Consider the following 23,071-nt stretch of genomic DNA (forward strand, 5'->3'; position numbering starts at 1 on the left):
ATTAAATTAAGATTAAAATATCTATGATTTGCAAGATTTTTTTCAGCAATTCCAACATACATCTAGGACTGTTATTTTATCCAAGATAAAGTAACCAGTGACGAAAAGTTTATAATTGGATACCAAAAAGTGACGTCATCTTTGGAAAAATCCTTATGCCGATGCAGAAGCCAATCAGGTTCAACATAAGCTCGCAACGTCACTTACATGTATCCAATTAAATCTGTTTTAAATCCCATAGTTAGGCATAATCACTTCACTTCTTCTCGAGTTGTACTTACCCAATGGGATATCTACAAGTGACGTAGGGTGGGTATCTCGATCCTGAATGGTTATTGAAAAGTTGTATTTGTTTACGTTAGCAACTGTTATTTTCATTCTACTTCGAGGAAGTCAAGCCTATCAAGTACCAATTCTCTCCTATATTCTTTCACAAAGATTTGAATTCTATCACTATATATTTACACAAAGACAGGCATGAAGCCATGCAGATCATAAACAAACTAATTATGCATCGAAATTGCCAGGTACACAAAACAAAAATATATCATGGTTAGAATTAAATACATGAAAAAATAATAAATCTAAGTTAAGTAAAAGAAGCAGACTAGAAAGAATTATATTTCGACAAATTTGATTTGCTATACGTCTCTCTATTTAATTAACTCAACGCTAATTAATATTTTGAGTTATGTAGAGAGACTTAGCTCAGCTTTTGATAAAAATTAGCTGGTCCTGACATCATTGGTCACATGAGTGGGTATTGGTTATCTTCTTCTTCTGGAGTACAAGTACTCAATTAAGAATAGTATGGGCTTATTTTTCTGGCTTATTATAATATGGGCTTATTATTTATATCAGGTTTCCATGTTACTTTCAATATCTAATGCATGTACTGCCCATTTATAATTTCTTTATTCAACTTACATTGAAGTTGACAACGCATACACATAATTTATTTAACACGAAAGGAAATCTAAAAATAAATTGTAAAATATTTAGAAACTAGTGATAGAAAACACTTTCTAAAAGAATAAACTATTTGTTTATTCTTCGTATCTAACTATGTGAAGACGATCAGGTATATATATTTTGCTTGCTTTATTGAATTAGATTAAGCATCCTCTGAGGGAAATATTATTTACTGAGAAGAAATAAAGAAATAATCCCTAAAGGGATAAAATGTTTGTTTATTCTTTTCATACGGCCATGTAATGCTGATTTGGCATGTTTTTGAAGCTTTATTGAATTATTTTCAGTGTCGAGTGAGGAAGTATTTACTGGGAACGAAGTTAAAGAGAATAAGTAACAAGTGCAATGTTTTTCTCAGAAAAACGAGAAACTGTGATAAAGGAAAGTCAGGACAAAAATGGTTAAACTTATTAAAACTGATTTTTATAAATTTTTAATTTTTTTAGAACTTTTATGAAAATTAACTTATAAAAGGACAAAGTATTTTAAGCTGCGTCAATTTTCTTTACCCCTTAACTTGTGCGCTTGAGTTAATTCTCTAAATAGGCCTAACTGTGCACACTCGAGAGATTTGGAGCGGCGTTGTATTTTATGCTGCTATAATTTTTCTCACTCGAATATAATCTAGAATTGAAAATAACATTGTGAAAGCTAAGAAAAAAAATCGTTTTATTGATATTTATCATTTACATAGGATATTAAGCTATATAACACTTATTTATTCAAGAATAAAATATGCCAACTTGCTCCGGACAGCAAATATATATTTTAAAGTGGTAGCTTATTAATTGATTCTTTGTTTAATAAATTCCATTTAGTAGAATTTTATCCACCACTATTTCTAAATAATTCGTAGGCTTACATAATTCACCACGTTATAGTACTTCAGAGACTCAACCAAAAATGTTCAACATACCAATACCAATAGTTAAAAAAGCAAATTATCTTGGCCTTATAATCAATAGCAAACTCACCTGGAATGATCACATCAAAATCACAATAGATAAAGCAAATGCAGCAATAATAGCCATACAACCATTAATATATAATCAGAATATGTCACTTAAACTAAAGAAGCTACTATATACAGCAATGATCCGCCCAATACTTACCTATGCCTCACCTGCCTGGACAACGATACCTCAACATCTACTGAAGAAATTAAACCAATGCCAAAACAAGATCCTTAGAAAAATAACCTGTGCAAGATGGTTCATCCGGAATACCAATATACATGCAGACCTCAAAATACCAACTCTATCACAGCATATATACAAGCTAAACGCAGATTTTTTCGATAAAGCCATAGAATGTAAAACAGCAAATTTTAATGAAATCTTTAAATTTGAAAATTATATCAAAGATAAAAACTACAGACCAATAGCTGCACATTTCACCTCCGACGCCTCATATCATAACTATCGAAACAAATAATTTCATCAACCTTTCTGAAAATAACGTTTACTCATGCTGATACAATTCTGAACAACTCCAAAATCAAACAAACACAGTTTAGAGCAAGCTGCTCAATTTATTTTTGATTCCTTTTTAGTTATTCAAGCAAAGAGCTTGAAGCATTCATAAAAGCAACTCCATTGCCTGCTTACCTCATTGCTCAACCAAAACTGTTCAAAAATTCCAGATGAATGGGATAGGGGACGCTTCGCGGCCCAGGTGCCCAGTAAAATCTAAACACTAGGACTAGGACTAGTACTTCAGAGACAAGGTGAGTGATACTGATTTTGATCTCGTCAGATTCTGGAGTAGAAAGAGATAATACTGTCAACTAGCCATTTTGATGTCTGGATTTTGAGCCCGCCATTTTGTTTTTTCAAGTCATGCCGTATCATAAAACAGCTCGTGGTGGAAAGGTCTCATTCTCTGGTCGTAATTCACCGTCGCATTGCAAAGAATCCACGTCATTAGAAGAAATCATTGCTATCTGTGGGATATCAAAAAAATACTTTCCACCAGTTGAACATGAACATATTGACGATCTCGTAGAGTTTTACACTCAGTTTGATACAGAGGAGCTGATTCGTTCAGATAAATTATTTAGCAAACTGCTCATTCAAATAAGATCAAGTTACCCTGGAGACTACGAATACAATTACTTCCTAAAACTGACAAATGCAGCTTATCACGTCAGATGGAAGAGGAAAACTCAAGCAGAAGAAAACATGGAGATGAATAAGAAATCCATCCAAGTCGAATCAATAACGACATAACCATGGAAAATAAAGATGAAAACCTGAATACAACACCAAATACAGAAACTGACACGGACATCAATATCAACAATAATACAGAACCACCAGCAAAGAAAAGAAAAAAGAAGAAGAAAAAGCAAAATGCAGTCAAAACAATTGTAGATAACTCTACACTCATGTCTACAAACAGCTGTCCTTCTTCTAGTCAACATAACTCAACACATGACGTCACTATCTTGCCGACAACAAAACCTAAGGAGGATACCGACAAAGTACGGGATCCGCCCAGCAAACCTGAAATAACACCGCAAGCTAGATTTATTAAGGTTTTGGTCCGTGGCCTGCCTGTGGACTTTGATACATATGCCATCAATACAGAATTACAGAAAAACAACGTTGAAACCTTTAAAATAGTGCAGTTTAAGAAGAGAATGGGAGAGGCCTATCGGCTCCTTCCACTCTTTCTCATAATCCTAACATCAACGGCGAATCACCAAAAAATATTCGAAGTCAACAACATACAGCAGATTCCGATCAAAGTCGAAAGATTTCGAGGAGGTCGAGGACCTACACAATGTTACAACTGCCAAAATTATGGACATACGCAAAGCCACTGCAATGCGCCTGCAAGGTGTGTAAAATGCGCTGAAAACTACAGGTCTCATGAATGCAACAAAGACAGAACAACACCTCCAAAATGCTGTAATTGTTACAAAAACCACACAGCCAACTATACTGGGTGCGAAACCCGCCCCAGCAGAAGGAGCCCTCGAGCAACATCAAATTCAACGCCTAAACTTGCTCACCGATTAGTGTCATTAATCAAAGAATTACAGGAATTGCTCAAAAATGAAGAAGTGCTACGTCTTCTGCGGGATATCATCGGGGAAACATTTCAATCACAGTGAGTTCTATTTTTATTTCCAAGACTCTCAAGTTAAATTCACTGAACTTTTCACAGTAGACTTTTACTTATGTTAAATTAAATTACATCAAATTTTATTTTCTGAAAATATAGCCAATTAATGCATATGTATTTATCAACTTATGCACGTTAAATTCTTTTGCAAATTCTATTGTATTTAAGGAACAATATTTCTCTGATAAAATATATTTACTGCATTTTCTCCAAATATGTTATTTTATCATGAATCAAGGTATAATTTATCTATATTCATCAATTATGTTCTTCATTTTTCAAAAATCAATTATTGTACATATCAAATCATGTTATATCTTTATTTTAAATTAAAGTCTACAATCAATATTTCTAATGTTATGTAAAAACGTCAATTTGACATTTTGAATTTTTCATTGTTTTATTATTTCACAAGCGAACGGCTTGATTTTTTTTATGGCTACCACAATGTATTCGAATGAACGTCAATGTATGTCATAATTAAATATGTGCTAGTTAAAATATTGAAATTTAATTAGTGAAATATGTATCAATTTATGTTAATATTTATTTATGTCAACTTACGTATATATATGTCAAATTATGTTTATATTTATGTATGTCAACTTAGATTCGATGAATCAGATATTCAAATGTTATATTTACTCAAGCAAAGTGCTTGTTTTTCTATTAGCTACCACATCGACTGCTAAATTCAAAATGTTATTACTAGAAATTTTCTGTAAATTTCTAGATGTATGGGATAGGGGCCGCTAAGAGGCCCAGGTGCCCAATTTTTGTAAATAAAAGTAAAGTAAAAGTACTTCAGAGACGGGGAAACATCTCAATCCTAGTGAGTCCTATTTTTATTTTCAAGACTCTCAAGTTAAATTCACTGAACTTTTCACAGCAGACTTTTACTTAAGTTAAATTAAATTACATTAAGCATTATTTTCTGATAATGTAGCCAATTTATGCATACATATATATCAACTTATACATGTTAAATTCTTTTGAAAATTCGATTGTATTTGATGAGCAATTCTTCTCTGATAAAATATATTTACTGCATTTTCTCCAAATATGTTATTTTATTATGTATCAAGGTATGATTTATCTACATTCATGAATTATGCCTTTCATTTTTCGAAAATCAATAACTATACATATAAAATCATGTTTTATCTTTATTTTTAATTTAAGTCTACAATCAATATTTCTACTGTTAAGTAAAAACGTCAATTTGTCATATTAAATTTTTTCACTGTTTTATTATTTCACAAGCAAACGGCCTGATTTTTTTTTATGGCTACCACAATGTATTCGAATGAACTTCAATGTATGTCCTAATTAAATATGTGCTAGTTAAAAAATAGAAATTTAATTAGTGAAATATGTATCAATTTATGTTAATATTTATTTATGTCAACTTATGTATATATATGTCAAATTATGTTTATATTTATATATGTCAACTTAGATTCGATGAATCAGATGTTATATTTACTCAAGCAAAGTGCTTGTTTTTCTATTAGCTACCACATCGACTGCTAAATTCAAAATGTTATTACTATAAATTTTCTGTAAATTTCTAGATGTATGGGATAGGGGCCGCTAAGTGGCCCAGGTGCCTAATTTTTGTAAAATAAAGTAAGTTACTTCAGAGATGCCAACTTGCTCCGCTTTGCAAAATAGTATTTCCTAGTGGTAGCGAAATTTAAGTTACTTTCAGTTTAGTATTTTTCATTATAAGTAATTTTTTCACCACTAAATATCAAAAATTATAAGTATGATATAAAATGCAACGTTAAAACATCAAACTACTGGTTACTATATTAAAAAGTAGGCGTAACTATCCGTCTTGAACGACTTTTACTATATAATTTGCTGCCACTTTATTAAAACTATTCCAGAAAGCGGAGCAGTTGGCATCCCTGGTACTTATGTCATCTGTCATGCTATATTTTTTAATAAAACAAAAATAGTCAAATATTTGCAAAATTTACTTTGTACTTATTTACCGTTTTTTTAAAACTATTTCGGGCGTGTCCGGAGCAGTTGGCATCTCTGAATTATAGCCTTTTTCCATGGAACAAAAGCGCGGTATATCAAAATCCACCAAAAGAAAAAACAATGTTCTAAAGTGTGTTTTTTTACATTAAAAAAATTTATTTTAGTGGCTGGGTTTTTTCGAAAAATCTGTGCGTTTAGGGGTTAAACTCGCATTTAGACTTATGTTCAAATGAAAAGGCTCCTGTCTTTTATGATATCTTTATATTACAACGTTTAAAAATTATTTTGCAATCATGGAAATATGAGTTTTTTTATAACCTAAGTTGTAGATAACATAGAAGTTTATACTTCATTTAAACATCAATGAATTACCCCTCTTTTCGGTAAAGCATCGCTCTTGGCAAGATTTGTATAGGCATAAATCCGAACGAACAAATTTTAATATTCTGTGAATAAAGTGCATAAGTGAAGCGTGTGATTCAACCTTGTTAAATTTAATTAATAGTGACATTACCAATAAAAGCAGTGACGTCATCAGCGAGATGAAATAAGGCCCATGGGAAATTTATAGCGGAAAAATGGCTCTCGCTTACACTTTGAATGAATAAGATATCAGATGAAAAATATTTCATTTTGACATATCTGGAGATCTCTCGAGATGTTATCAATTATGGGAATGTGGAGGTGAATTGGAACGAAATGCGTTGTACTTTGAAGGTAATAGGCACTTCCTTTGACATTAATTTCCAATTGTCAAAGTGAATTAAGTGTGTTTTGAACGTCTTTGTTCTATATTTTGAACATGCCCCTCCCCATTTTCTAAGAAATAAAGACTGGTAGCTCATTTCTTTTAGATAAACAAATTATTCAATCATTTTATTAGTATTAAAAGACTCCCGATGGCTGAGTGGTAGCATTTCGGTCACCCGTGCTTCAGGTCCTGGATTCGATCCTCGGGCCGGGAAAGGTTGACTCAGCCTTTCATCCCTTCAGTGGGTCGATAAATGAGTACCAAGCATGCGTGGGAACTAAACACTGGGGGGTTCCGCTTTCGGCCGACCACCTGACTGGAACGTCTGCTCCTGCACCTCAGAGCCCATGGTCAAGAAGACTGAGATGGGCACGGTAGGACTTGGCCCTCTATGGATTGTCGCGCAACTGAGTTTAGTTTTTTATTAGTATTAAAAACTGTATTTGTTTCGGATATATTTAAATTGTTGCATTCATAAATCAAATCGATAGGCTAAATAGAAAATTTATTTCATTTTAATCCAAATGTGCTACGGCCATTATTATAAAAGCGTTTTTCTCGAAATTACAAAATGAGAGCCTGGCAGTTGAAATGTTATGATAAATTTGAGATAATGGCGAATTAATTCCTAAATCTTATGTTAATCTAAATTAAAAATGTGCTTTTATAACATCTAGGAGGCTCCATCTTCTGCTCGTTAATTCCCCTAAATACTTCTCCCGTGTTTAGGCTTTCAGTTGTAGGAGGCGTTGCCTCAAGTGCCTACATATTTAATAGTTCAGCTCGGCTCATTTAGAATTACATTCGTAAAAGCCAGCAAAATTAGAAACAATTTGTGAATGACGTCAGTAGGGTACATAACAATAATTCGAAAAATAACCTTTTTTGATGTACCCTTTCTGAGAAACTACTCATGGTACCGCTTTGAAATTGTTTGGGGATATTTGAGATTATATCAGTTGTATGCTGTGATAATGTTTTAGCTTTAACAGGAATACTTTTTCAGTTTTGAAAGATTTTTGATGAATTTTTTTCCAAAAATCTAAAGTTACAATTTCATAATTTAAAAAAAAAACATTTCCACCAAGGATATGTATTAACAGCATACTAGCCAAATTTCCCTGTTTCCGAGAATAGAGTTTCCAAGTGTCTGTAAATTAATGACGGGAAAACTATCTGATTCAAATATGTGTTTAAATTTTGACCAGGTTTAAATTCGGTATCGTAAAGACTATAAATGCAGTAGTTGACAAACTTATTTTTTAATAATTATTTTAATTCAAAAAGTTTAATGGAATAACAAGAATTAAGAAAATAAAATCTTCCCACAAAACTGGAAGAGTAGGCAGCTATGAAAACATAAGTATAAACATAAGTGTAAACATAAATATTTTGTGAAAAAAATTGAAGCAATATCTAGTTTAGATACAGAGAAAAGTTTCATTGAAAAAGGTGTTTTAGTATTATTGGCATATGCCCTACCAGCTACCCTTAATGCTTTTGTTCTGCTTTTTAACACGTTTAATGCCATGGGGTTCACTGGTGACCGGCACTGAGTTTCTTCTTAGCGCCACGGGGGTCACCGGTGACCGGCGAAGCCAAGATTATTAGAAACACATAATTCGAGTAAATTTTTAATTTTCTTACATTATTATCGTTACTAAAATGGTTTGAAGAAATGAATGCAATATAGAACACACAAAAATAGCTCTATTTATATACACAGAGATGCGAACTTGCTCCGGACAGCGAATAAATATTTTCAAGTGGTAGTTTATCAATTGTGATTTTTGTTTTAATAAATTCAATTTAGTAGATTTTTATTCAAAATTCGTAGGCTTATGTAATTCACCACTTTTTTCAGGTATGTTATGCTAAACCTTTCAAAAAACTGGAATCTGTCTAATATTTGCAAATTTAGTTTGCAGTTATTTACAGTCTGGGAAGTCGGGCAAGCGATGTAAAATTAGCGTGGCATTCACCGTGTTAACTGTCACTATATAAATCTTAAGCAAAAATAGTTAAACTTTGCAGTTTTGCTTTTCCTTGGTCTTAAACCAGTGGAATGTGATTTTTCTATATTAAAAGTAGCAGATATTAATAAATAAATATCGATTTGCCTAAATAAATGAAAAAAAAAATATTTTGGCAGTTTTGTGTCTTTGGAAACACTGGTTAAAAACAGACTTCTAATACCCATGATAATTTATAATGACTTCGACCACCCTACAGATGAACAATTTAAATAAATTTACATAAGCATAAACCATATTTTTTAATACCATTAAATGCTTTCATAGTTGAATTAATTCGAGCTTAATATTTTTTATATCATTAGACCTACAAAACCTTAACCAGAAAATGTAAGGAACGGCAGCTATGTGCTGCTGAGAAACAGTCATTTATCTATCTTACATTGATTCAAAAGTTAAAATAGTTTCAGTTCTTTAACTCATCCCGAGAGTAAGTAAGAAGTGAAATAATTGGGACAACGAGTTTTTCTCATTTCCGGAGTTATTTTTATGACGGTAAGTCAATGCGTACTATGACATCAACAAACTAATGTCCTTTATTAACCCATTTCTTTTTTTTCGACGTAATAATTCGCAATATGGCAGTTTATGTGCCCTGATTTTGACGCAATATTACGTTCTGATTTAGTCCTTCCATTTTTCTTTGTTTTTTACGCACCATTCTGCCATCTACACCTTTTCTGCATTCTAGTAAGATGTATCCCAGACCGTCGCCAATAGCCAATTGTGTAGCTATTATATGACGTAATAAAGTACCTACCTACCTAAAAAATCATGGGTGTATATATACAGTCCCTGGCCAAAACATCACTACAAGATGTAAAATCTAATTTTCAGGTGATACTATGCAGCTTTATTCTTTTTACACAATTGAAACCGGTTTGAATTTGTTTACGTTCGTATATCAATTGGTTATATTAGACACTATATAATATAAATTTGACGATTGGATAACTTAGAGGATATATTATATAAATATAGAATATTTATTATAACAGGTATTATATTAGTATATTATGACAATTGGAGAAAATTATTAGACGCACTGCAGTTTCTTAATAATTACATGTTTTGCCCGAGTTTACATGCAATATTTTTACATTTAAACATATATGTAATGGGTTTTTATTCAGGAGATTTTTTATATACTTCCTATTGGTATTTATTTTTAACGTATTGCATTACATTGTTAACCAGTTGATACACGAACGTAAACAAGTGCATATATATATATATATATATATATATATATATATATATATATATATATATATATATATATATATATATATATATATATATATATATATATATATATATATATATATATATATATATATATATATATATATATATATATATATATATATATATATATATATATATATATATATATATATATATATATATATATATATATATATATATCCCGTTACAGCCAAGAGGGAAACATCGGGGGGTAAATGGGGGTTAGGCCTCCATAATTTTTTAATGAATTTGGTTTAAAATTACAAGGCCCTGGAGTTGAACACTGGTTGTCGTAAAACCTAAATTGGGTTGGCTGTACAACGACGGTTATAAAATGAAATAAAATAAGCATGAGCAGAGAACCGTGGTGATTCAGGGCTTATTTTATTTCAATTTCTACATATTGACGTTCATGATATTTCTACATATCTACATTAGACGGATAATGGGATAAGGTCTCTTTGCCGTCAGGCATATTGTGGAATGATTTTTGTGGTTTTCCTCTCCGGGCAACGCAAATGCAGCATAGGTTTATCAAAAAGTCCTACAGGAAGGAAAATTCGCCTAATACTTGATCCAGGTGCCCCCTTGTCTTCTGGGTTAGGTTCAAAATTACAAGGCTATGGAGTAGTCTTGAACTCAAAATTGGGTCAGGTGTTCACTGACTTATAAAATAAAAAGAATACGACTTGTTATAAGTTTTGGAAACCTTCAATTTATTTTTGGACATTTAGTATATATAACAGTATTATTTTAAAATGATTATAAAATCTTCTAACTTATACAAAACCTTGAATTGATAGGTTATGAGAAATTATAAATCATGTATAACGCCAAGTTATTTTTATTTCAAAAAAGAACTCTTTCTAAACTAAATTAACGATTTGCTTTGTCAATTCTAAAGTTACTCAATAATTCCATAATTTCCATGAAATTTTCTCCGAACCTAAAAAATTTCCTGGAACTATTTGCGATTCTAAGTAATATTTATATGAAGTTTTGGAAATATTATTCGTTTGGATATGAAATATTAAAATGGTCTTTTATATTCAGGTGCGTCGCATTTCAAAAATATATCTTCCCCCGTGTTCTATTTTTTATGCGGCAGTTAAAAATTAAATTCCCGTCCCACCTAAAATGAATGAACCAGGTTTCAGTTGAAGTTTTGTTTTATAAATTTTTGCGGCAAATGTTCCTTTTCTAGAAAATCCATTTCATTTTAGAATATCTACTGGGAGCAAGATGACAATAATTTTAGAACTTCTATTCAAAGAATTATTTTCTTTTAAATAGGTATCAAAGCAATTTAGAAACGGAATGGTTTTCAAAAATATTTACAGCAAATTTGTTTTAAAGTAACTTATAAATAAGACTTAAAGGGCCGTGATAGCCCAGTGGTTGGAGAACTCTTGGAGTGTTTGGGGTTCGATCCTCAACCGAGTGCATGCAATATACGTACACGTAAAAGTCTGTGGACTCGAAAGTTCTGTGGTAGGTCTCTGAGCAGTACTGTGGGTACGGGGATCTGGAGAAAATTCCCATCAGATTCATGCCTAGATTGAGGAAGAAGCCTCATGAGAGAGTGGTACTGTCATCTATAGGTTAAGTTCTGGGCTAAAACGTACTTTCACCCTAGTGGTGTTTTCTTCCAAACGAAAGGCGCACCTTCCTAACTTAATTTGCAAAATAAAAAAAAACAATGACTGGAGAAATTAGCTTGTCAAAGTGTCATTAGAAACAATTAGAGTTATAATAGAAGGATAGTAAATCATAATAAAATTGTTTATAAGTAAACTTATGGATATTTTAACTAGTGCAAATAATCACAGAGAAAAACCATAAAGAAGCTTTTTTGCATTGTTTACCAATATAAATTTCACTATAAAATTAAGTATGTACTAAAACCTATAAAAATTACTGAAATGTTATGTCGTATTAGGAATATACAGAAGATCTTGATATCTTTGATTATTATATAAGCTTTGAATGATAAAGTTCTAGAGGTATTTTCTAGTAAAATATTTATTTACCCGTTGTTGAACGGTATTTACCGGAAAATTATGTTTATCATTCATTCTTAACGTTATTCTCTGCTATTTTTAATTTTTGAATTTTGAATATATTATTTAAACTTGATGGCTGGAATAATACCTTATTAACAATTTTGTTGTGCCTAGCACGCTCTTAAAAATGCAGTACCTTTTTTTTTAAAAGAAAGAAATAAGAAAGCGGTGGCACTAGTGAGTCACTATGATTATTTATTTTCTGCCAAACGATACGAGCCTCTTAATGAGGTGAGCGGTTTCGAATCCAAGCCATGGCTGGTAGATACGAATCCGCATCCGGCTTGCACCAACCACAGTACTGAAGTGAAGTATCCTCAGTGGTAGACGGATCATGGGTTAGAGTCCCTTAGCCTCAAGGGACTCGTGGTACTCGTGGGAGGTATTCGTGGTCTTCCTCTCCATGTGACGCAAATGCGGGTTGGTTCCATCAAAAAGTCCTCCTCGAAGGCAAAATTTCTCCCAATATTTGATCCAGGAGTTCCCTTGCTCTCTGGATTGGGTTCAAAAGGACAGGGCTGCCGTGTTGAACATTAGTAGTCGTAAATCCAAAGATTGGGTCGGCTGTTCAATGACGGTTATAAGATAAAATAAAAAAAAATGACAAGATAAGCTAGCATAAGACCGAAAGATATCTATGTTATTAGAAAGAATATTTGAATAGCTTGCGTTTTAAAATAATAAAGTGGTAGGTTATAGAAAGAAATATCCTCTTGGCATAGACAAATGTGGAAAGGCTTTTTGTAATTTATCTCATGAAGCGATAGTCTAAATTTTAGTAAAGTGAAGTAATATACAATTAAAGTCTAAAGTTTTTAAAAAAAATTGGTATTTCTGTACCATTTTAAAGCCCTCACCCAGAAGAGATATGGATTGGTTTAGTTTATTGGAGTTAAATACATTTGCAGGCTTGTGTGATCAATTTAGGCTTATAAAAATTCGTCAAATAGCAGGAAGGATAGTACAATACATCAGGGCTACAGCGGGATTCAAACATGCTACCTCCAAACTTCGCTTAGCGTTTGGCGGGTGACATCGCTCGCCCACGGGGGCCCCAGGTCAGCCGGAATAAAGTGGTGTTTCATACGAACTTTTAAATTATTTACATGAAGTGGTGTGTAAAATAAATAAAAATTAAATTTACAAAGCAAAAAATATTACATTAAAACATTAACTTCTACTAGAATTGCTTTCTTCCTAAAAGCTTAAAAATGTGTGGTACGACAATTTTCACGTAGGTGTTTTTAATGCAGGGTGTTCCGCAAATTCTGGGACTAGGAGAGATAGGGAACACTATAAGGATTAAGAATTTCACCGTAGCCCATGCCCGGAAACTTCATTGTACGCCACTAGAGGCGCTTTCCTTTTGTGAACCATTTCTTCGTATGCTTTTTAACAGGTATTTTTATTTACGCAAATTATGTATACTTAAAATTTTTGTCTAAAATTTCATTTTAATATTTTTAATATTAACTGTTTAAACGCAATTCAATGATTTGTTGATTAACTTGATCATCTCGCCAAATCATTAAATTCTGATAAAACAGCTAATTTTGATCCCATTTGAATGTAATTTTCTGCTAACCGTCGTTGAACAGCAGATCCAGCTTTTTGGGCTTACGACTACTAACTCTCAACTCGTTAGCCTTGTATTTTTCAACGCAATCCAGAAGACAAGGGAACAACTGGATCAAGTACTGGGAGAAATATGCCATCGTGGAGGACTTTTGAATGGAATTAACCCTCATTGCATGGAGAAGAAAACCACGAAGGCAAGGGAATTCTAATCCATGATTCGTCGAACACTGAGGATATGTTACGTTAGCATTGTGGTCGATGCGAGCCGGGAGTGGAATTTGTTTCAACCAGCCAGAACTGGATTCAAATCCGGTTTACCACATTTTGGAAGGCTAACACTCTATCCTTTGAGCTATCACGGTTCTTTGCTGTAATTATATTATTTTATAACTGGCTGTGAACAGTCGGCCCAATTTTTGGGTTTACGACAACAAATGTTCAGCTTCATAGCCTTGTAATTTTGAACCCCTTTCAGAAGACAAGAGAACTCCTGGATCAAGTATTGGGAGAAATTTGTCTTCATGTAGGGCTTTTTAATGGAACTAACTCACATTTTCATCACATGGAGAGGAAGACCACGAATACCTCCCACGAGTACCTTTAATGGAAACTCGCATTTGCATTATTTGGAGAAAAGAAATCACGAAAACCTTCAGCGGTAAGCCTGAAGGCAAGCAAATTCGACTTCTTGTAGGACTTTTTGATAAAACCAAGCTGCATTTGCGTTGCCCGGAGAGGAACACCTCAAGAATCATTCCACGGTATGCCGGACGGCAAGGAGACCTTATCCCATGATCCATCTACCACTGAGGATATTTTACGTCAGCACTGTGGTCGGTGTGAGTTAGGTGCGGAATCGGTATCGACCAGAGGCATCGCTGGGATTCAAATCCGGTTCACTTCAATGGCTCCATCCACTGAGCCACCACGACTCTCTGCTATTGGAAAACATAATATTGCGCGAAATTATTATGATATTTTAAGTAAATAAAAGTTACAATTCACGTAATTAAAATGTTATAATAGGGAAGTACCATTAATAATTTATGCTGTGACCCTATTTCCTTCATAACACTACTTCTACGGTACAAACGTCGTTGGCTGGGCAATAACGGGTACCGTTTTATGATATTTATGGTTTTATAATGATAAAATAGTAAGTAAGTTACATTGTTTTATCATATTTTCGTTTTATAAATTTGTGCCCAGTTAACACTTGCAATTAAAATAATGAATCAAAATAACTATTTAAAATTATATAGCAATGCTAGTAATCAACTATCTACACTATTGCTAAGCAATCACTTCAGTGCAAAATATTAACGAGTTCTTGCTGCATCCAAAAATTAAGTAAAAATTCAAACGGAACGAAATCATATGGTTTAAATTTTAATAAACTTTTGAATTTGGAAGCCTAGGACTAAGTTTGTCTTTGAAAAAATTTAGGGATGTTTTTATTGAACAAATTTTAATGCAATAATTTTTTTCTCATTAAGAAACTAAAATAATTACCCAGTCATCGTTGGGTTTAGAAAGCTAAGCGAGCAGGGAGTGAAATTCCCTTAGCGTCCATTAAAAAATAAATAATAATGAAGTCATTTAATCAATTTATAAAGGGAAACTAATTGATCTAAATCGTAATTTATTAGTCGTAAAATCGCCATTCACCCCCATTAAATTTCCCAGCTATAATTAAAACTTATTCCCTGAAATATGAACATAAGAATTTTTTCCACTATTTTAGATTGCTTCAAGAATAAATAATAAAATGGGTTTTATGCATTTGCAACAAAAAATAGTTTTATAACAATTTGATTAGAGTTTTAATCTGATGCAAAGTACTGGTTACTGTTTTAATTATTACACACTATCTATCAAGAGAAGGTCGTTTCTAAGTAGCAACTACAACACTGTGTTTTAATTATTTACGAACGGAAAAGAAAGATAACGGAAATTGGATCAATCAAGTAGAAACTTCTCGAACTAGTTTCTAGCCTCGGTGAATGAATGAGTAGGACGACTAAAAATTGTTTTAATTAATCGAAAGGAAACATGATAAAGCATTTTACTTGGCATGTCCATTAAAAAAGGGACGAAATAAAGTAGCTACATGTAATGAGGAAGAATTGAAGCGGGTGATTTTACCTAAGAACTGAAGATATCTTTTATGCCTAAGAACTAAAAATATTGTCGATAATCGATAATTTACTTACTTTGTAATAGAGGTTATAGCCATAAAAAGTTGAGACTAAAAATTATGTGATGAAAGTATATCCTAGAACATTTGAGGTTTTGGGGAAATATTTTTTCAGTAGTGGTGATCCAGAGCAGTAAGTCTTAAAATAAATGGAATTTTTTAAACATTTTCAACATTTAAAAGGAAACCTTTGTTTATCAATATGTTATGACAAATTATTGTCTTATATTTTTGTATAATACCTTTATTATTATAAAAAAAAACGCTTTTTCAATCCAATATGAAATAAATTCTGATTTCTCCAAAGTGCGGCATCATTTGCAAGTTTTACGCGATTAGGAATCACATCTTTAGTTAAAAATCGTATGATTTTAGAAACAAAGGCAAAGTATAATTTATCAATTTAAGCACTCGACGATGTACTGGACGTGTAGTCTCATTAATTAGATCCTACGCATCTACCTCTTAGGCTTTGATCCTTATACTTCCGGGACCACTCAACCTTCCAACATGAGTCCTAAAATTTTTTAATTATCTTTACAATTTTATCTTTTATCCTTTTCGTCAGTTTTAACAAATCATCTATTTTAACAAATCAACCTTTGCTGCTTTTATCAACCATTTGGATTTGTGACAAGTCTGAACACTATGGACTTCTCATTGTTTCTAGATTGTCATTGCAACTTGGAGCTCGCCTGGAGCAATGCCTTGCCAACACCTGGGACTTGAATCTTTGTGACTAAATTAACTCTTTGTTTCTGGTGATTTAGGACACTATGATCTGTGTGCCTTGTTTCTTGTCATTTGGCTTCTGGTTTATATATTGGCATTTTGCCACTTTACATACTTTTACTTTTTAACTTTTTAAACTTTTAAATTGCCTTTTTATGAGGGTCTTTTGACCTGGGCTGGCACCCCTTGATAATTTTTAAGTCTCCACTGTTGTAAATTTTATGGTCATTTTATGGAATATAAGGGTCTTTTGGCCTAGTTCCATATTGGCCTGCGGGTCAGTTCTTAGAATTTTAACATTTATTTCACGAACCTTTTTAATAATTCTTTTACATGGCCTGCATGCCACCTTTTAACTTTTCGATTTCGTATTTGTAATGAATTGTGTTGAAGCTGTTATCTAGCTCTACAGCCATTCTTCGTAATTTTAATGTTTTAGTTTCAATAAATGCCACGGGGGGGGGCTACACCGGGTCGCCCGGCATGCTTGATTGCGTTTTCCACGCTGGGGGGAGATCTGCAACGGCGACGAGCTCACGATTTTCCCGTATACCCGATTATGGGGGGCGGACGTTGTACAGATATAACTTATCAATTTAAGCATACAATTATTTATCCCTTAGAGCAGACGATTATTTTATGAATCACAGTGTTGACATATTACAAATGATACATTTCTGAATCCACTACGTTTTGAGTTTTTTTCCCTCCCGTTTACAATAAATTTCGTACTTAATAAAGAAGTTCTTATTCAGGAATTCTAAGATAAAGATTTTTTTTCTAAAAATTCAGTTGATTCCATTATATCCTGCCTCTACCCGGGTCTTGATATTAATGTTAACTTTCTTTTTAACTATCGTTTTCGTTATGTATCATCGGGTATGTATATATTGCAAATATTTATTATCCCTAGAAAACTGGGGCATAGCAATTGTCAGTAAGTTTTGAAGGGGATGCTGGCGAGCCAGATATAACTTGCTGGCGAACCAGATGCTGGCGAACGAGCTTTACCGACTCTATAAAAAGTCCCAAATTACATAAATAATCCATAATAGTTGGATGAGATGGCTGGGCCATCTATGAAGAAGACCTGAAAATAACACCATGAGAATTGTCACCTTTAAGAACCCCAACGGATCACGTCCCAGAGGCAGACACCCTACTAGATGGCTCAACGACATCGAAAATAACCTGGAAACCCTAAAGATTAGAAGTTGGGAGGAAGTTGCCATGGATAGGAGGCGCTGGCATCTGTCAGCTGTTTAGGGAGCCAAGGTTTACAAGGGGCTGTTGTGCAGACAAAGAAAAAAAAAATTTTTTTTTATCAAGTTTTTACTCAGCCAGAAGAAAAACAAAATGTGATTGAAAGTTTGCCAAGTTTTGTTTATGGGTTTTGCTGTTTGATTGTGGGACTGCACAAGTGTTTCGTGTGATTGTATATACGATGGTTGGTGAATTTACATAGAAAAAAGAGTAAAAAAAGTGAAAGTAAGTGATGCAGAGGATTTTTCAGATTAGGCAGATGTGAAATTATATAGGGTTATTCATAATTCCCTCCGCCTGTAAACGCCATTTTTCTTTACTACAACTGGCTTCAGTGGTACATGTTACTGCCATCTACCGGCAACTGCTTAAATTAAAACTTGAATACTTTCGGAATAATTTCATATGTTCTTTGTTGCCATATTCGTCTTCGATTTTTTACTATAACGCTTCGAAACCCCGGATGGAATTATGAATAACCCTGTAAAAAGACAAATATTTAAATTTTTTCATGTGCCCGAGATAATTTGGGATAGCAAACTAATGGTAAATTATATATTTTTTACACATAAAAGGAATTGAAATTTCAACTTAAATTTTCTGTATTATTTTATGCTTTAGTTCGTTGTATTTATTAATAAATAAAACAATATATTGATATTTGCATATCTGTTTCAAAAAAATTGGTAAAGGAAGCGGTTAAATGGTTTCAGTAAAACCTGATTTACTAGCATGACGTAGTTATGAATGATGAATGATTAGATTTTTTTAAAGTTTTTGGTGAAATGCAATTTCAAAAATATATTTCTACAATTCTACGTTTCTACATATTTAAAAAAATGCACTTCAAATTTCAACATTTTATATAATGCTCTCCATTTATTTTTCTTCTTCAATAATAAAATAAAATGTAAAAAGAAATATTTGTACAACTACAAAAAACGTGGAAACTGAAAAATATATGAACTAAAGTATAATTTAAGTAACCACGCTGTAAAAGCTTTATATGATTTATGTAAATATATAAAATTTGAATTGAATGCATGCAAGTTAGTTTAGAAATAAAAAGTACTTATTATCAGCACCTCTTTTATAACGAAACGTGCTAAATTCTTTCACATTCAAATTAAATAGTAAGTCATTAAAATATTCTTATGAGTAGGTATGATATGTTTTTTTGAGGTATGTTATTTAATTACATTCGAAATTTAATTCAGGCTTATTATTGCAACATATCATTCTGGAACAAAGAGCCGAATTGCTCTTCAAGTTTTAAACATATAAACTTTTAATTAATTAGTATTATAAAGATTTAGTATGTTTAAAAATATACATTTAGTTATTAAGCTTTAATGTAACGGCAGTAGTTTAAGAAAAATACTTATAAAATGAGATAATATAAATTTTAAATTTTAACTAAAATCAATATTAAAATTAAACTAAAATATTTAAAATAGAATAATGTTTATAAAAAGAGATTTCTAATAAATTAAATTTGTTTCGAATAACATTTTATCAGTCAAAAAATCAATGTTAAGAAAATTATAAATTTATTTGTGTTACGATAATTCATTTAGCTTTTTGATGGGGACGTATGTATTATATTAGTTTAGAAGTATTTCAATTAGAATTTGAATAATATTGCAATTAGTAATTAAATAATAACGTGACATGGTTAGATTAATTTTAAAATTAAATTAAAGTTTAAAAAATCTACGAAACAAAATTCTTAAAAATATTTTATTAAAATATATATTTTGAATGATATCGCAATATCTTTGTAATTTACTTATGCTATTTGCATATGAAAGAGAAGTAATATCTGTTACATATGTACATTTAAAAATAAGTATCTACTAAATCCATTTTCTCGGTAGAACTATACAATGCCGATTCTTTAGACGAGGTATTAGAAATATTATAATTAAAATGCAAATGGAGTCATGTATTTAATTATAAACAAATAAAGTGAAAAAAACTATTTATAGATCCTCTGACTCAAAGTTAAATCGAATTTGATCAAAGTACATCTTTCGTCAACTATAATCTTCTGTGCAGCAAAATAAATTAATATGCTTCCTTTAAAAAGTCTGCAGTTTTCAATTTCCTTAAAATTTAATTTCTTTAAGAAAGTAAAATGATACTTTTGAAGCTTTTTCTTTAATTAAATTTCAATTTTAAAAATTAATGGGTTTTTACTATTTTGCATCTGATTTTAAACATAGGATTTTTAAAAAAAACCCAAAGCGGATGTTATAAGTGGATGAATAGTTACACAACTATACTTTAAATCAGGGGTTCCCTATATTTTCCGGCTACGGAACCCTAATCTACCCCGATTTTATAAAATATATAAAAATGATCGTAAACGTATTAACCTATAAAAGACTGTTTTATTTTAAAAATATTTAATAAGAGGAAGAAAATGCCTTATTGTTTTATCATTAATCTTCAATTAAGCTTTAGGTCCAATAGTTGAAGTCGCAGTCTTGTCGGAACTACTCTAGCTATGAGTTTGTTTATGATCTATACATCTTACTGTGGGGTCTGGTTCATTTCATCGACAATCACTTCATCGACAGGCCATTTCATCGACACCACTTCATCGACAGGCCATTTCATCGACTAGGTCATTTCGTCGACAGGCCGTTTCCTCGACAGGGTTGTTTCGTCGACAGGCCATTTCGTCGACAGGGTCATTTCGTCGACAGGGTCATTTCATCGACAAGTCATTTCGTCGACAGGGTCATTTCGTTGACAAGTCATTTCGTCGACAGGGTCATTTCGTCGACAGGGTCATTTCGTCGACAGGTCATTTCGTCGACAGGGTCATTTCATAGACAAGTCATTTCGTCGACAGGGTCATTTCGTCGACAAGTCATTTCGTCGACAGGGTCTTTTCATTTACAGGGTCGTTTCGTCGACAAGGTCATTTCGTCGACAGGGTCATTTCGTCGACAAGTCATTTCGTCGACAGGGTCATTTCGTCGACAGGTCATTTCATCGACAGGGTCATTTCGTCGACAAGTGATTTCGTCGACAGGGTCATTTCGTCGACAGAGTCTTTTCATTTACAGGGTCATTTCGTCGACAGGATCTTTTCATTTACAGGGTCATTTCGTCGACAGGGTCATTTCGTCGACAAGTCATTTCGTTGACAGGGTCATTTCGTCGAGAAGTCATTTCGTCGACAGGGTCATTTCGTCGACAGAGTCTTTTCATTTACAGGGTCATTTCGTCGACAGGATCTTTTCATTTACAGGGTCATTTCGTCGACAGGGTCATTTCGTCGACAAGTCATTTCGTTGACAGGGTCATTTCGTCGACAGGATCTTTTCATTTACAGGGTCATTTCGTCGACAGGGTTATTTCGTCGACAAGTCATTTCGTTGACAGGGTCATTTCGTCGAGAAGTCATTTCGTCGACAGGGTCATTTCGTCGATAGGTCATTTCGTCGACAGGGTCATTTCGTTGCTAGTGTCATGCGTAATTTTAGAGATTTAATCTAAATATTTCGATTATTAATTAGAAAAATGCACTTATTTAATTTTATACTAAAGTAAAATTCTTTATGGCGGTTTATTGTTCCAATTGCACTAAAAGAAGTTCGCTTTTTAAATTAATTAATAGGTAGTTGAGAAGCGTTTAAACGGTTGATGTATCGAAATCTACTTTTCTATATCTAAATCGTAATAGCTCGACACTTATTTTTAGGATAGGTAAGGATTGTCTTCAGAACATTACCAAGCATGATATCCGGACCGTGGTTACAGTTAATATAGTGTGACGTTAACAATCAAATTGTTTTTAATATCAAATCAAATTAATAAAATATATTTTTAGAATTGAAAGCAATAAAAATATATTACAATGAAAATGTAGACACTATTTCAAGGAGAGGAAAGCTAAATTTATTGCTGTAAAAATTTTCAACATTTTTACATAAATTTTAACAAAAACATAGACATCAGTCGAATTCTCACAGAAATGAAAATAATCATAGACCTAATTATTATATCTGCTTAAGTAGAAAAAAAATTCTAGGTTTTTTATGATGGAAAAGTAATTTCTTAATGTTCACTTTAATTGCAATTTTAAACTTTTTGTTCAGCATCTTTAACATTAGGACAGGAATATGCGTATTCGAACAATCGAATTGAGTCTTAGTTTCGTTACTACTACAGTAGATTTCGAAGAACAATAGGAACACAAGCTTGATGTTTAGGTATTTACCGAGGTGGTTGTAGATTCCCACAATATTTAAAGTGCTACTCATCTTACCAAAATTGTTTAGAAGCACGGGCGTAACGTTGCAAGCCTGTTAGTGTTTGGTCTTCACAAAATATGTTTTTTCTATGAATAGTGAATTTAATAATAGTATTAATTATTCAATTCTAATCTATTACTATCAAATTATACTATTTTTGCATTATACTATTATTATAATTGAATAATAATAGTATAATTTAATAAGAATAATAATAGTAGTAAGTAAATGATGAATTAATTCATTTTTTATTTGCAGGATTTAAATTAGACACATTTTGCTTAAAAGAAAATTAACAAAAAGTCAAGCTTGGAATTTAAATGTAAGAACAAATAACTCCTACTCTACAAAAAAGAAAAAAAAATTTTGCAATTAAAATTTGACCAATTTTTTACTAGTATAATTGCTGTAATTTTTAACTGATTTTCTACACAGGATGAAAACACAATTTTCAAACACTTACTGACCACTATTAGCACGACTTATCGCCAACCAAAATTTTGATTATTTTCTGCCTGAACAAGCCAGGAGACTCAAAACTAAAATGCAGAAAAAATGAAAATAAAAATTGCATATGTATTTAAAATATCAAGTTTGTTCAATAGACTACAATTGAGAAAAACAATTTATAAAAATTTTCACGCATAGCAAAAACCACAAGGACAAAATTTCACAAAATATTCTATCAACATTCAAAATTCCACTTTTTTCGTTTTGGTAACGAAAATTCACATTTCTTTATCAGGACACATATCAAACATGATATTTAAAAATTTACACTTTTACACTTTTTAAAGGACTTATTGCTCGCCTTTAAAATATATACTCTCCCTGCAAATTTTATT

The 23,071-nt window shown here is 32.1% G+C and overlaps 1 protein-coding gene across 1 annotated transcript in view; it reads right to left on the reverse strand.

The window, feature by feature from the left end:
- Positions 1-23,071, reverse strand: part of LOC107441087 (gonadotropin-releasing hormone receptor) — a 163,999-nt gene that overhangs the window by 17,928 nt on the left and 123,000 nt on the right. The window lies entirely within an intron of this gene.

The sequence above is a fragment of the Parasteatoda tepidariorum genome, chromosome 8 (genome assembly GCF_982258835.1).
Source record: "Parasteatoda tepidariorum strain Cologne lab strain chromosome 8, Ptep-v5.0, whole genome shotgun sequence".
NCBI lineage: Eukaryota > Metazoa > Arthropoda > Arachnida > Araneae > Theridiidae > Parasteatoda > Parasteatoda tepidariorum.